Below are 15,746 nucleotides of genomic sequence, written 5' to 3' on the forward strand. Positions count from 1 at the left end.
GCTGTAAAGCACTGTGTAGTGGTATATAAGTCTGAGTGCTATTGCTATTAGCCGCATTATATGGTGTTAATATAATACACATTTTGACTCATTTTCTGTTTGAGCTAACAAAAACTTCACCTCATAAGATATTAATATTCATGTAACCTGGAACTCAAGGAGTAGTACCTTAGCTTAGAACTAGTTTTTTGAATGGACTGGTAGAAATGATTTTGTAGATACCTGTCAAGAAATATACTTTTGATGTATAATATTGGCTTGAAAAATAGTTGTTTTCAGCTAAAGAGAGAGAAAGTTATATCTGGTGCAGTGAGAATGATGGCTCTCAAAGAACCATTGGACTTTAAATCTTCCTGGCAAGAAGTTAAATCTCCTGAGGTTTTGTTCTAACCTGCCTGCTTATCTAAGAAAGATCTCATTCTCACCTTCCAGTTGCCATCTAGTCTACCAATGAATTTTTGCTAGCTTCTTCAACCCTTTAAATCACAATGACGGCATCTTATCTGAAGCAAAACCTTGATTTTCAGCACTAGATATTTGCTGCAAAAACTAAATCATCTGGGTTGGATGCATCGTGCACAGGACCTATCCACTCCAGCTCCATGAAGGGGGAAAACATTGCAAAACATCACATGATGGCAACGTTACGTCACGAGTTTGATATCCATGTTATAAGCTAAGAATGTCCAGTATGTTAGAGCAATTATGTAAATAAGCCACCAAACCCTGTAATAAATGACTTTGTTTTGAAAATGCCACTGTCTAGTGCTGAGGAAATCTGGAGCTTCAGGCAGTTCAAATCGATGTAAATATTCATTGCAAGCTTAAGCTCTCTACAAAAATCTGACCTACTAATGGTGAAGGGAAATGAGCTAGAATAAGAAGGCATTCAAAGTGAGCTGAACTTAAATCTTTTGCGGATGTACAGGGACTTGTGATTTATGACTCTCCCTTGGGGCTCAACCAAATCATCTCTTACAGCCACAACTCATTTTTTTTCTTTCTTTCTGTGCTCCCTCTCTTTTTAAAGTAAGAATTCTGTTATAGTTTCCAAACTATTTCCTACTAAGGAATAATTTTCTCTTCTGAAAATACTTCTTTTTCCTAGAATATTATAATTTTGCCAAGCCGCCTCATTGCCTTCATGTCAATTGCCCTACTTCACTTCACCGCATTCTGCTTTCCTTATTTGTCTGGAATGCAGTAAGTAGATCAGCAAATGTTGGATGCTTCCACTTTCTTGAAATCAAATTCAACTGTTGATATAAAGCCAAAAAAAAAAAAAGCCATTCAGCTTTCTTCTTAATCTCAATTATCAATAATTGTGATGGAATATGGGTTGGACTCAGAGAAGCAAGCAAAAGAATGTTGTGACATTACAGAAAGGATATCTGTGTCCTGGAAAGAAAAGGAAAGGAAAGGAAAGGAAAGAAGGAAGGAAGGAAAGAAGGGAAGAAAGGAAGAAAGAAAGAAAGAAAGAAAGAAAGAAAGAAAGAAAGAAAGAAAGAAAGAAAGAAAGAAAGAAAAAAGAGAAAGTCAGATGTCTATGGAGATTCTCAGTCATCCAGGTCATGGTTGTCCCAAAGGTGCTTTTTCAAGAAGCAACTGGAATTTCTTGTTTTTCTTTGAGGACGTTTCACTTTTCATCCAAGAAGCTTCTTGAGCTCTGACTGGATGGTGGGGAATGGAAGGATTTTTATTCCTTGGAGACAGCTGATCACTTGCATTCTTCTAGAGAGTCATTGAGGCCACTGGAGGTTTATCTATGTCCTCTGGAGATAGATAGATAGATGGATGGATGATGTCAATTTGAACAACCCTCTCTCAACAGAGGGGGAGGAATACAGCATCATCTATCTCCAGTCTACAACACAGCCCTTTCAGCATTCCAAGAATGCTTCACACCCATTTCCATTGCTCAAGTGACCATGAGGACACGAATAAACTTCCAGTTATCTCTTGGGACAAAGCAAGTCAAAACATCTTTGCCTTGATTGTGTTTGGTCCAACCTGAAGTAGAGACTATCTTTGGCAGGCTATCAAGATTCTACTATTGCACTGCAGTATATTTTAATTCTCTTAATGAGTTCAGTTTTCTGATCTTGTCTACCTTGAAGAGTTGACTAAGATGTAATAATTTACCCATTGGTTAGATTTTCCCATCACAGTAAGCCATGGCTTGTTTTAATTATAGTTCATTTATCAAATTTCTAGGCTGCCCAATTCCAAACAACACTTGGAGGCTTCACAAATTTTCAAAATTGCCTTATACATTATATAGTCACATTGGCCTAGTTCACACAGCTCATTTAGCACACATTTGGGTTTTAGTTTTTTTTAAATAGCTGGTTAAATCTGCAAGCAAAGAAAGCTTCTTATGACAGCCTGATGTTTAAATGCAGCTGCTTTTTAACCTCCTTCCCTACACCGTATTAATTTCTTGATCATTTTTGTAATCTTTCTGCCATCATGGCTATACAAACTGTCACCTAGGGGGAAAAATGCCAGCACATAAAACAAAATGATAAAATTGCCATACCAATGAAAGCAAAATAACAATTGACAAGGTAAGAAAAAAGATACCTTACTCTTCTCAAGATTAATTTTTAATCAAGATTTATATTCTCCCTTGAGATCTGTCAAAAATGCTCGCCACCTGTTTGTTCAGATGCTCTTGTTAAAAAGAACTAATTGTTTTATGGGTGATCTGTTGTAATAAATCTTCATACAAAACTCTAGGGAGGTTTTAACCCTTCTATTCTTTGAAAGGACACTGCAAAGTAGAGCTATTAATCTCATTTTTAGACAGTCCCTGCTGAATACTGATATCTGTTAAGGTGGCAGATACATTTCAGTTCCACATTTTATGAATGCTAAGAAATATTAATGCATAATAGGAAAGCAAGCCACAGGAACATTTTATGGTGTATTTTTCTCATTAGAAGAACAACCACACAAAGGAAAGAGCAAAAATAATATTTTTCTAGTGAACTTTCCAAATGACATCCTCTGTTGTCAGAATGTATAACCATACAAGGTTGGGTTAGGGATTTTTGCTTTGTTGATTTTTGGTCACTTAGTATAATTGGGGCTAGAAGCATTTCTTGGGCTTTCAAATGCAGTTCAATTTTAAAATAGACTTGCATCATTTAGAAAAAAAAATACCCTTGTTATTATATTTGACATACCCCATTAGAATCCCATTAGGATGAATAGAAATTTTTTGCTTCATGTACATTCTATTCATGCAAAACTAAATTCATCCTGCTCCTAATTTTCTCAATATGATCTCTGGGAAATCATTCCGTCCCCAGCTACAGATTTATTTTAATTGTTTAAAAATAACGTCTATCTGTCTTTGTGTCCATAAATCAAAGACAGCTTTCATCCTTTTGCTCTTATGACATATAGTTTTTATTGGGGAAGAACCCAAGCCTAACAATGCCCTTTAATAGAAAACAGAAAGGAAAATGATAAAAGTGTTGTAGCAGAGAGCAAAGAGATTGTTTCCTCCATCTTCTATGCCACAGATCGGATCTCTTTTCCCAATCTGTACATTATGATCTTATTTTGCTTCCACCATTCAAACTTTAAAAAGTTTGGCTCTACTTTGTTCTGTAACTATCTTTTCTTTCCATAGAATGTTGAGATTTCAATATGAAATTTCAGTTTGTACAGCTGTAAATATGTCTTGTTTTGTTTAACTATTGCTTTGTTCAAACTTTCTTGATATAATCTGTTTTTACATGATTACCTTTTACTTTAATGTAGTCTTGCTTTCCCCTTTTCTCTTAATTTTTTTCTCAAAATAACGCTATTTCTTTCATAAGGAAAAAAAAGGATGGCATAGCATTTGTTAGATACTAGCTTCAGTTATAATGGTTTTCACCAAGGTCCTCTGTTCCAGTGGGAACAGAGGTTTAATCTCATTGGTCGAAGGGTCTGACAGCTCCCTATAAAAGGGCTGCTGTCAGACTCAACCTTCGCTGGATTGTTCATACTTGTTCTGTTACAATAAAGAGCTGTTGTTACCGTTAGCCTGTGTGTGCCTTTCCATTACCCAATCTAACACTGGCGAAGAAGATGGGATTGGAAGGCAACTAGGTGAACCAAAAAGAGTGTAGCAATCCAGCAAGTAAATCCAGCCCAGAGTTCAGCACGGCTTCAAGCAGCCATTTTGAGTGGCAAACTCAAAACGCCCTCAGAACACAAAATGGCCATGCACGCTCCACCGACTCCGTATGACCCAGTCACCGAGCACTGGGACTCGTATATGCTGAGGTTTGACTGCTTCCTCGAAGCCAACAACCTCATGGGACTTTCTGAAGGCTGCAAGAAGAACATGTTCCTCAGTTACTGTGCATGGGAAGTGTTCGAAACTGCCAAAGACCTATCAGAGCCAACGCTGCTACAATCGGTTGCTTGGTCCATGCTCCAGCAGACACTGAGGACTCACTACGTTCCCAAGCCGTCTAAGCACGTCCGCTGGCACGAATGTAATATTCGCAGCCAGAAGGAAGGCGAATGAATCAATGCGTACATTGTGGTGCTACAAAAGGCCGCAGCGTACTGCGAGTTCCGAGACCTAGACAAACTTATTCTTGACCGCATCATATGCGGTGTGCGGGACATTAATTTACAGAGGAGGTTACTTGCCAAATCTAACTTCACTCTACAAATTGTCTTGGATGAAGCCAGGGCATCAGAATCGGCCATCATGTCAACAGAAACCCTGCAGCGCGACAAGATGCATGAAAGAACACACATGTACATCGCGAGGCTGCAGAGGCTGAGAGCTCAGAAGGTGAAGATGACAGCTGCCACATACACAGTAGCCACACCAAGCTGACGTGCAAATTCAAACAGTGTTTTCCACCTTGCGCAAGCTGCGGAGGAGACCATGCCCAATCGGCTTGCCATTTCTGCGACACTATCTGCCAGCACTGCAAGTGAAAGGGGCACATTAAACCATTCCATAGGGAGCTTTGCCATCTCTACTGTTTGTGGAGGGGCAGATACGATGGGGGCCTAGGGCCAAATTATGTCTGGGGGATGCGGATTTGTCCTTTTAAGAGCGATCCTATTAGACCTCTCAGCGGCTTTCGATACCATCGACCATGGTATCCTACTGCGACGACTCGAGGGGTTGGGAGTGGGGGGGCACTGTTTTGCGGTGGTTCTCCTCCTATCTGTCAGATAGATAGCAGTTCGTGTTGACTGGAGGGCAGAGATCAACCCCAAGGTGCCTCACTTCTGGGGTGCCCCAGGGGTCGGTTCTCTCACCCTTCCTGTTCAACATATACATGAAACCGCTGTGTGAGATTATCTGTGGTTTTGGGGTATGCGGCTTAGTTTAGAAGAACACCTGATGGCCATGACCAGGTTCACCTGGTATGCCAGTTGGGCCCCTTCCTGGATCGGGATGCCCTGTGCACAGTCACTCACGCCATTGTCCTTTCTTGCCTGGACTACTGTAATGCTCTCTACATGGGGCTGCTCTTGAAGAGCACCCAGAGGCTTCAGCTGGTCCAGAATGCGGCCGCGCAGGTTGTCATGTTGGTACCTAAGTGCTCCCATGTTACACCCCATTTAGGCGGCCTGCACTGGTTGTCGGTTGTTTTCCGGGTGCGATTCAAGGTGTTAATTATGATTTTTAAAGCGCTCCATGGCCTAGGCCCAGGGTACTTGCAAGACCACCACAGCGATCAGAGGGCAACACCAGAGTCACCTACCACATCTCAATCGGCCAAATCTGCACTAGGCGGCCAAAAAAGCTGAAGGTCACAGTCCTCATCGAGGGCTCTCCTTGCGAGATGGAGATCGACATGGGGTCATCACTGACCACCATGCCGTGGTCCACACTCAAGCAGGCTATTCCTAGCCTGAAGAAGCAGCATCTATGCACCTCTGACATCCACCTTCGCGATTATCAGGGGAAACGAGTCCCCATCGTGGGCCAGCAACCTTCCGGGTGCAATTCAAGAAATACAGCAGACAGCTCCTAGTGACAGTGGTCAACGGTGACCTGCAGAGCCTCCTGGGGCTTGACTGGTTCGAAGCCCTCAGCCTAGAAGTGACCTGTATCAACTCCTTGAAAGACGAGTGCGCTGAAGGAATTTTTAAGGTGTTCGAGGACGTCTTCAGGAGTGGTCTGGGTAAGTATGTGGGGACTCCAATCGCTTTTAATTTGGCCCCCAACATAGCCCTCATAAGGTTAAAACCCAGGAGAGTACCTTTCGCTCTCCACCCAAAAAATAATCGGGAAATTGACAAGCTTGTAGGCCAGGGAATCCTAGAGCTGGTTGATCACGCACGCTGGGAGACCCCTAAAGTGACACCGCTCAAATCTGATGGGTCTTTCCGCAGCTGCGTGGACTACAAATGCACAATCAATAAAGCATTACAACAAAGCGCTTACCCTGTACCCATTGTACAGCATTTACTGCAAGCAAAAATGGAGTTTAGGGGAGCCGTGGGTAGGTCTCCCGAGCTCTGATTTTTTTGGCAGAGGGCTGCAGGAGGATTCCCCCAGCTCCACCTGGGGCACCACAGGTGTCCCCAACCAGTGGTGGGTTGCCAATTTTTTTACTACTGGTTTGGGCATGGGCGATGCTTCTGCATATGTGCAGAAGCACCTTGGTGGATAGGCAGAGCCTCCCATCACCACTACTACCAGTTTTCCCGATCCGGGCCACCTCTGCTCCTGACATGAGTGACATTGTTCTGGCCATGCCCCCCATCACACACACCCCTTGAGATCAAACACAACTCTGATGCAGCCCTCAATGTAATCAAATTTGACACCCCTGGCATAGATAGAAAGTTTCAATACCACTTGTTATGGAGAAATGATTGGTGAAATTTGTCAGATCTTGCTGAGATGGATGAACTAACTTTTTGATCAGAGATCACTATCTACCTTTATTCGCGATGAGAAACTACTTTTTGAGTAAAAATAGAAAAAAATGAACTAGTGATTTATGATTTTGATGATCATATAGGATAGATCCTAGCAATAATAGTATTATTATTATGGAGAAGAGTTAAAATATAATTGTACTTATAATTGTTGTGAGGAAAATTGGAAGCCTCTTTTTGTATCTTTGTTCTTCTTTTCTATTTTTCTTTAACTCTTTCTTGCACTTTTTTTTCTTTTCCCCCACTTACTACTTTGTACCAGTTTGTGTGTGTGTATATACACCAGTGGTGGGTTTCAAATTTTTTTAGAACCTCTTCTGTAGGTGTGGCCTGCTTTGTGGGAGTGGCTTGCTGGCCATGTGACTGGGTGGGAGTGGCTTGCCAGCCATGTGACCGGATGGGCGTAGTCAACTTGTAAAATGTGGTGAAACTCACTTAACAACGCTCTTACTTAGCAACCAAAATGTTGGCTCAGAAACTCTGGCATTGAAGTGTGCAAGTCTTAAAGCTGTCCTAGCCCTTTAGAAAAAGCACCCCCAGGGGTGTTCAAACTTGACAGCTTTAAGACTTGTGGACTTCAACTCTCAGAATTCCTCCTCTCGCTCTTCATCTTGATGATGGGCGGACGGGCAGGTGGAGGGAGCTGGAACCGGTTCTAAACGGCACTGTAGATTTGTGGAACCTCTTCTATAGAAGAGGCTAGAACTGGCAGGAACCCACCCCTGATACACACACACTACACACACGCACGCGCGCGCGCACACACACACACCCACACACCACATTAGTGGCTATCTGCCATGAGAGCTTTTGCAACAGTGTTCTAACCCTCCAGTTATCTATTTTACAGTTTCTACGTTTAACTTCGAAGGACAATATAAAATCAACAGTCTCTTTTTCCTCTCCCCCTTCTTTTGTTTTATTCCCTCCTTCTTCAAGGATTTCAAATAACTTTCTAACAATACTGGAGGTTTATGAACTATAATATACCACCATCATCAAAGATCTAGGCAGGTTAATTAATGTGGTAAATCAGTCCCCAGTAAATGTTGCAATAAATAATGCCAGCTAAAATAATTGATTAATAAATCAATTGCACATTTATACTGTGTGATAACAGGAGTCCTCTAGGTGATGGACAACTGAAAAGCAACATTATAAAATGTAAAATTTTGTACAAACAAGGAAACAATGCATCACAAAATAAGAACCAATCAGAGAAGAACACCACATGTAAGATATATCAAATGATCATAGTAGTAAGACAGCACAAATGTACAATAACCAAGTTGCAATATACTGAATTTCAAAAAATTCCAAAATAATTTTTGAACACCTGGAAAAATGAACATGGCTTTATCTGATAGAGCTCTTTATCCCACCACTGATAAAGCTCTTTCATTTGTTGCTTGCTACCTGCTTTTTCTCATAGTGCAAAAGCATCTGGAGACGGGGTCTCTCCAAGAATGGACTAGCATGCCCCTTCTGTTTAGGGAAGGATGTTGAAAAAGTGGTGTTTTAAGGAAGCAATTTATCAGAAACCCTTTCAGTCACAATTTGGCCCTGAGCATGGGAAGGAAATGACATTGATCACCCTGATGGGTACGTTTTATTGGGACCTATATGAGGAGAGTGTGCCTCTAGTGATCTTATTTGACCTTTCAGACATATTTGTTCTCATCACTGGACCACTTGCAAAACCTGGGAATTCTGATGCTATTTTTCAGTGGTTTCCTTTCTTTCTAACTGATTCCAGGCAATAGTAGAACATAAACAGAGGTCATGCTCCTTATGGGGCCCACAGGAATTGGCCTCCCTTCCTTTAAATGTGTACCCAAGATAACTCGTAGATGATATTTGTCAATTCAGGTTAAGGAATACATCTCTATCACTAGACAGTCTGGGGATGCCACGGAATTCTAGGTTTATAGGATCCAGAATTATAACCAGATAGCAAGAGGTTTTCTAAACAAACTCAGTCTTATTATGGTTCAGTTTAAGGTTGTTTCTTCCCATCCAAACTCACATTGCTTATGGTATGGCTGAAATAATGTACACACTTACATGATAGTGTGTAATGTCTCAAAGTGATAAATGAAAGTCCCAGTGACTTCAATAGGACATATTTATCAGTACATGCAAACCACTGCTGTCTAAGCAAATACCTCATTAATCTACAAACTTAATTATGTCGGATGATATTTTTAAATCCATGCAATCTATCGTGTGTGTGTGTGTGTGTGTGTACATACATACATACATGCACATGCACACACACATGCATGTGCACAGACACACACACACAATCACAGACACACACACACACACACACACACACACACACTATAGATTGCATGGATTTAAAAATATCATCCGACATAATTAAGCTTGTAGATTGTGTGTGTGCATGTGTATGTATGTATGTGTGTGTGTTTGTGTGTGTATGTGTATGTATATATATATATATATATATATATATATATATATATATATATATATATATATATATATATATATATATATATATATATATATAATTTGTGACATGTAGGTTTAATTCGAATTCCAGATAGAAGCAAAAAGATTTTAAGTACATATTACATAAATATTTTCCCCATCTTTTCAAGAAGAAATGCATCTGATAATCAGATTAGCATGGCTTACTTTCTTTTCTTATAGTAGTGTGATGTACGTTCAACAGTTAATACTTGTGTTGCTTATTTCATCTAATATCCTGTTTGCCTTCAGGGCCAGAATTTTGCTGCAATTTAATGATACTTGTAGATATTTTTAAACTGTACAGTCCTTGCAGATATGTCAGTTATCTGCATCATATTATCCACAGGGATTGTATGAATATAATTTACTTACATCTACTCTTGGTGACAGTGTTGGCGATGTCAGCCTGAAGCTGTTACAAACCATTGTTCTAATGAATCAGCCATGTGTTGGTTTTCTCTAGTGAAATGCAAATTAAGAATAACATTAGAATGGAAAACTTCTTTCCAGAAAGCACCTCTTCAAGTTGATTTTTGCCAGGGAGATGAAATAAGAGTGATGAGAAATAATTGCATTGTCTTCAAGCTTATATCCAATGTCAGAAACTTTGACAGATCAAAAACATTTTGGTGTAGTAAATACTTTATGAGGTATTTGAAAAAAATTACTGTTTAGTATGTTAAACTGAAGACAGTTGATTGTAACCAAACTTGTACTGCATGGACCAGCACTCCATTAAGGAAAATCTCAGTTCATTGCCTGAATACCAATAGAAATAGTATTTAGACTTATATACCACTTCATAGTGCTTTATAGCCCCCTCTAAGTGGTTTACAGAGTCAGCATATTGCCTACAACAATATGGGTCCTCATTGTACTGACCTCAGAAGGATGGAAAGCTGAGTAAACCTTGAGCCAGTGAGAATCAAACTCCTGGCAGTGAGCTGAATTAGCCTGTAATACTGCATTCTAACCACTGTGCCACCATGTTGGTGAGTTTAGAAAATCTCAAAGAATCAATCATATTTTAGAGCAGACAAGGTAACTAATAATTTCTCCTAGGTGTATGTAACATTTGTCCTATTTGTCTTCACAAGTTCTCATAAGTCATAGAATAATAGAATCATTAAAAAAGAAACATGGTGATTCACGTGGATAGAACACTGGGTTGGAAGTCCACGTTTGAGATCCGAGTACTGCTGTGGGGCAGGGGGAGTTCCTTTGCTTTGCTTCAATTCCTGATGGGGACACAAAAAGAGCCCCCAACTGGGTGTCCTCTGGACAATGGTGATGTTACTGGCTTGTGTGTCAACTCGTGCTTCTGACAAGAATGTGATACAATAGAATAATAGAGTTGCAAGGGTGATCTTTTAGGTCAATATCCTGCCGAAGGCAAGAATCCTTATCCCAGGCAAATGATTGTCCAATCTTTAAAACTTTAAGTTTTCTTTAAAACTTTCAGCTACTCTAAGAGGCAAGTTGTTCCACTGATTAACTGTTCTTACTGTCAGGAAATTCTTCCTTGGTTCCAGGTTGAGATTTCAACCTATTGTTTCTCGTCCTGTTCTCAGCTGCTATGGAGAATAAATCAACCCCCTCTTCCCTATGACAGCCCCTCAAATATTTGAAGATGGGTCTCATTTCCCTTCCCTTTGGTGAGAAAAAAATATACCAATAAGAATAATAAAAGGTGAGGATTTCTTCCTTTTTTATTAACAACCCACCCCAAAGAATATCCAAAAAACATCAGTGCAAACAGAAGAAGCTTGTACAATTAGGTCAGGTCTTTTGCCTGTAGGGATCGTCTTAATTTTCTTTTGTTCCCTATTCATGCCAGAATTTTGCTGAGCTTGGAAAGGATGAGTTGTAAAATTGGCATCCCAGTTCAGAGGGCACTTTGTTTTCCTATCAGATACATGCCTCTCAGTCTTCTAATGCAAAAAAAAAATGGTATGCCTTTACTCTTTGAGTGAGCTTGGTGGATCAGAAGAAAATTACATTTTGATTAACATTTGATTGCTTTAGAATTAATATTTTGGAGTTGAATTACCAAAGCAAGCATGAAACAATCAGACCTATTTAAAATTGCATTTTTATTAGAAATATGTAGTTTCAGTTTCAGTATTTTTAAGAACTTTTTTTAACACAAGAACTTCTGGTTTTGATGTGCAATGCACCTAGAGCAAACTGAAGAATTTCTTCTGTTCATTCAAGGGAGTCTTCAGGGAAAATTTAAAAAGTAGAGGTGGCACTACATGACTGAGCCCCCATGTCTTTTTCATGTGCTTTATGTCTATATCCAGTTTGGGGGTTTGATAGATGTTTACTTTGAAAACTTACCAGTTGCTGCCTTCTCCTCTTCCTCCCTTCTTCCCCATATGAGAAAAATAAACTACCTTATTGTTTAGCACCTATTATTTGCTATTTCTCTCATTTCCCTTAGGAAGAGAATCAAATATATTCTTTCCACCATTCCACAGTTTGCTAATATATGTAAACTAGAGTGGCAATTTGAAACAAAATTAAACCCCACTTTAAAATATTAGCCTAATTTTCCCAATGATTCTTCCTGGTTATACAGGTAATCCTTGTCTTAATGACCATCATGCCATAAGTTGTGACAGTTGTTAAGTAGGTCATCACATGACCGCACTCATATTTTACAATCCTTTTCAAGCAAATGCCAGTTGTAAATTGAGATCATGGGACTGCAGGATGCTGCAAATAGTCATAAATAAGAACTGGTTACTAAGTGCCCAAGATATGGTCACATCACCAATGGGGGCAGCCATTGGAACTTCAAATATAAGTCAAGTTTTGGTGTCTATCATAACTCTTGAACAGTTGCTAAATGACTGGTTGTAAGTTGAGGACTACCTGTATTAACTAACTGGGAAACAATAGGGTTTATGCAGGATTCAGATGGATAACAGAAAAAATTAATAGATGCATGGGTAGTGTCTAACTATGTAACTGTTTTTTTTCCCAGAAGTTCTACTGAGATCTTGGCCTATCTTTTTGAGAGGGGCTTTGCCTTTCCCCAAATAATTTTGCTTCTCATTTGTCTCTTGTGATTTAAGCTATTTTTCAAAGCTGATCTCCTGTCTTTGAGGTTTTTACTTTTTTCTCAAAGTTCATGCCTCCCGTGATTGATTAAGCTTCCCAATAGCCTCTTTCTTCAGTTGCATCTGCTTCCTTGTTTTCATTCCAGATCAGTTTTTAACTGACTGGCAGGACAACTTCGGATGCAGCTGTTTACTGACTCTTAAAACAGCCATTTCATGGGCATTTTAAATCCATGTTGAATTTATTACCCACTCAGTCTTGGCTTTCTGGGACATCTTTCCAATGAATGAAAGCATTTTCAGTTTTCAACTTCTACTATGAATATTTAGGGGTCTGTGGAAAACACTTCAGTGGGTGCATTCTGTTCACAACACCATCTCTTACTCATTAAATATTACATCGAGTGTTGCTCTGAACTGTAACAGAATGGGTGGAATGTTAAGAACCTGGCTGCTCTTCACTCAAATACGGTGAAACAATTTTGACTCAGTAAGCTGGATAGTTTTGATTCCTTGTATTGAGAGATTACTCTCTGAAAGGTATTTGTCAGCTACTTTATTTGGTGCCTAGAAATACATGAAAACTCAACTGTGCCCTGTGGGTAATCACGATAGTCATGCTCATATCCCAAAGTTGGAGACAAATCAAAACCACAACGAAAACAGGAAGGCTGAGGGAAAACAGGTTATTAATAAGATGCTGCTTTCTAATCAAGTATTCCCTTGCTTCCTATGGCTGTCTCAGTTTGGACTCAGCACTTTTGAGTTGAGGATCCTTGTTGGTTTAAGCACACTTTTGTTTGGGGTTTTTTTTGGTTCAGCAGATGAGAGGGATTGGATAAAAAGCTTATTCAGAATGATGGGGGGAGAGCTTTAATCTTACCCTTTTGGAGTTTCAAAGATGGTTAGGCATGAATAATGTAAGGAACAGCCCTTGGGCTTTTATTTGAAACGCAGTGACCTGTATACTGGAAAGGAGGAAGAGTTGGGCAGTCAGAGTTATGCCTGAAAATTACCTCATGATATTATTTTGGTACACAAACAACCTCTTCCATCACAATGACAAGTCTTTTGTTACTGCTTTTTGTTGCTGTTATTAACCTATTGCAATTATAAATATTCCACCTCACAAATCTATTTTCATTAATGCAGATATTGGCAAGATGTGAGAAGGCATTACAGCATTACTTACAGACCTCAAATATGACTATTTTTATACCTATTATTGCATATTCCATTCTTAGTTTTCTCTCCCCCTTTAAAAAAATCATGTCAGCATTACGCATCTTATAGTGACAGACAGGCCTGTAATGGATTTTTTTTTCTTGCTCTTGTCATCAGATTTTGGAAGAAAATGAGAGCAAGTTTCGCCAGTTTAGACCTACATATATTTGACAGCTCTTAATGTATAAATTATTTTGTTCCTTTTTCAATGTTGATTGGTTTCTAGATATAAATAACACTGAAAGAGACAAGCAGTAAGTTATTCAGGCTGGATTGTTCACATTTCTGGTAGTATTTTTTTCAGCTTGGACCTAATCTATTACATCTCGCAGGATTTTTGTTGTTGTTGTTGTTCTTTGTCTTTTACAAGCTTTTCACATTTAACAAGTTAAGTGGGTTCTTGCTTTATCTTCAACTATCACAGTGTTTGTTGCCTTCATAACTGAGAAAACAAGGTATGCCTCTTAGATTATGATATTTTCAAATAAAAGCCAATAATTTCTGTACCTCAGTGTCTGCCTAATTGCTAAGTGAATCCATAACAAAGGCTCTCTAATTTCTGAAAACACACATCCCCTTTAAATACCTAAAGCAATCCAACTCATATCACTGGACATGATATGCATTATATTCATGTTTGTAACTTCCATGTTTTATGTTTTAAAAGAGTTGCCCACAAGATTCAGTCCAAAATACATTGGATGTGATTCAGTCCAAAATACAATGGATGTGATGTATTTTGGTTGCTTAAGGAGTTGCATCATATTCATGTGTGTAACTTCCATGTTTAAGGTTTTAGAAGAACTTCCCACAAAATTCAGTGTAAGAATAGGTAATTTAAGAAATAAATATCCATGTTCATATTTCTTCAAAGAAAAATATATGCCCCTGTAATCATGAGGAATTAAGCTCAGATCCAGGAAATATTTATTTTATCTTAGCAAGTTACTCTCTGGTGATCCCTTCTCAACCACCATTATTTCCCCCCTCTAGCTCTGTTTGCATAGTGTTCAAAGAAAGTGGTACAAGTGAACTGCTACTTAGATTCCATCCCCACCCCCACCACCTAATCTGGATCCCAGGGTCATATCACACCATATGTACCATTGATTGTTCAGTCAGAGTTCAGGGGTGTGGTTCTACTTCGATGGCTATAGTGACATTTTTAACACCTTGCTGTTCCTTCCTCTGTAGAAAGAATTGCATTAGGACATCATATGATATATTTAGAGTTATATTTCTACAGATACATTTTACACAAGCATCCAAATAATCTGTGTACAAATACTCACGTTAACCCAGGGGCATTCCTGAATTTGGTAGCTAGTTGTCCCAAGAATACGTAGACAACTGTTATACTAGCCAAAGCAGAACAAAGGCAATTATTCTAGGCACAACCTCTACCTGCTTATTTAACAGGTGCCCTGAGTCAAAGAGGATCCCAACTTAGCAAACTGGTTTCTGATGAGGGAGTACAACCTCTTAAGAGACGGAGTCAAAATATCTACCACAATTTTCATTTCAGGAGCTGGAGTTGAGATGTATAACAGGGTATCATCAACATATTGATAATACTAGCAGATGTCCTTTCTCAGTGCTTTAATGCAGATGTTAAAGAAATGTTGAAGGCACCTTATAACAGAGCACTTAGGGGCCCAAGTCTCACCACCAGCACAATAATCCCAAATAAGAGTAGAATCACTGAAAAACCTCTGAAGATAGGATGGAAATTCTTTGTGTCCACTGGATCCATGCTTCTTAAGGAATGACCAGATCAGCATCTCCCAGGTAGTATCATAACACATTATGTTAAATGACCATAAAGGAATACCTTCAGAAATAGCCCTGAAGGTATTCAGCAACCATTTGAATTTAGTGGGAAAAACAGGAATAAGTTCAAAATTACCCAGTCTTGACTCTCTCAGTGTAATAGGGAAAGAAACAGAAATGCTGTCAAATTTCTGTTATTATAGATTATGTCAATAAAATAGAATTCTAATATATTTGAGGAGTCTGTTTTGTGATCTGGTCTACATCAAA

The sequence above is a fragment of the Natrix helvetica genome (genome assembly GCF_964273705.1).
Source record: "Natrix helvetica genome assembly, chromosome: 1".
NCBI lineage: Eukaryota > Metazoa > Chordata > Lepidosauria > Squamata > Natricidae > Natrix > Natrix helvetica.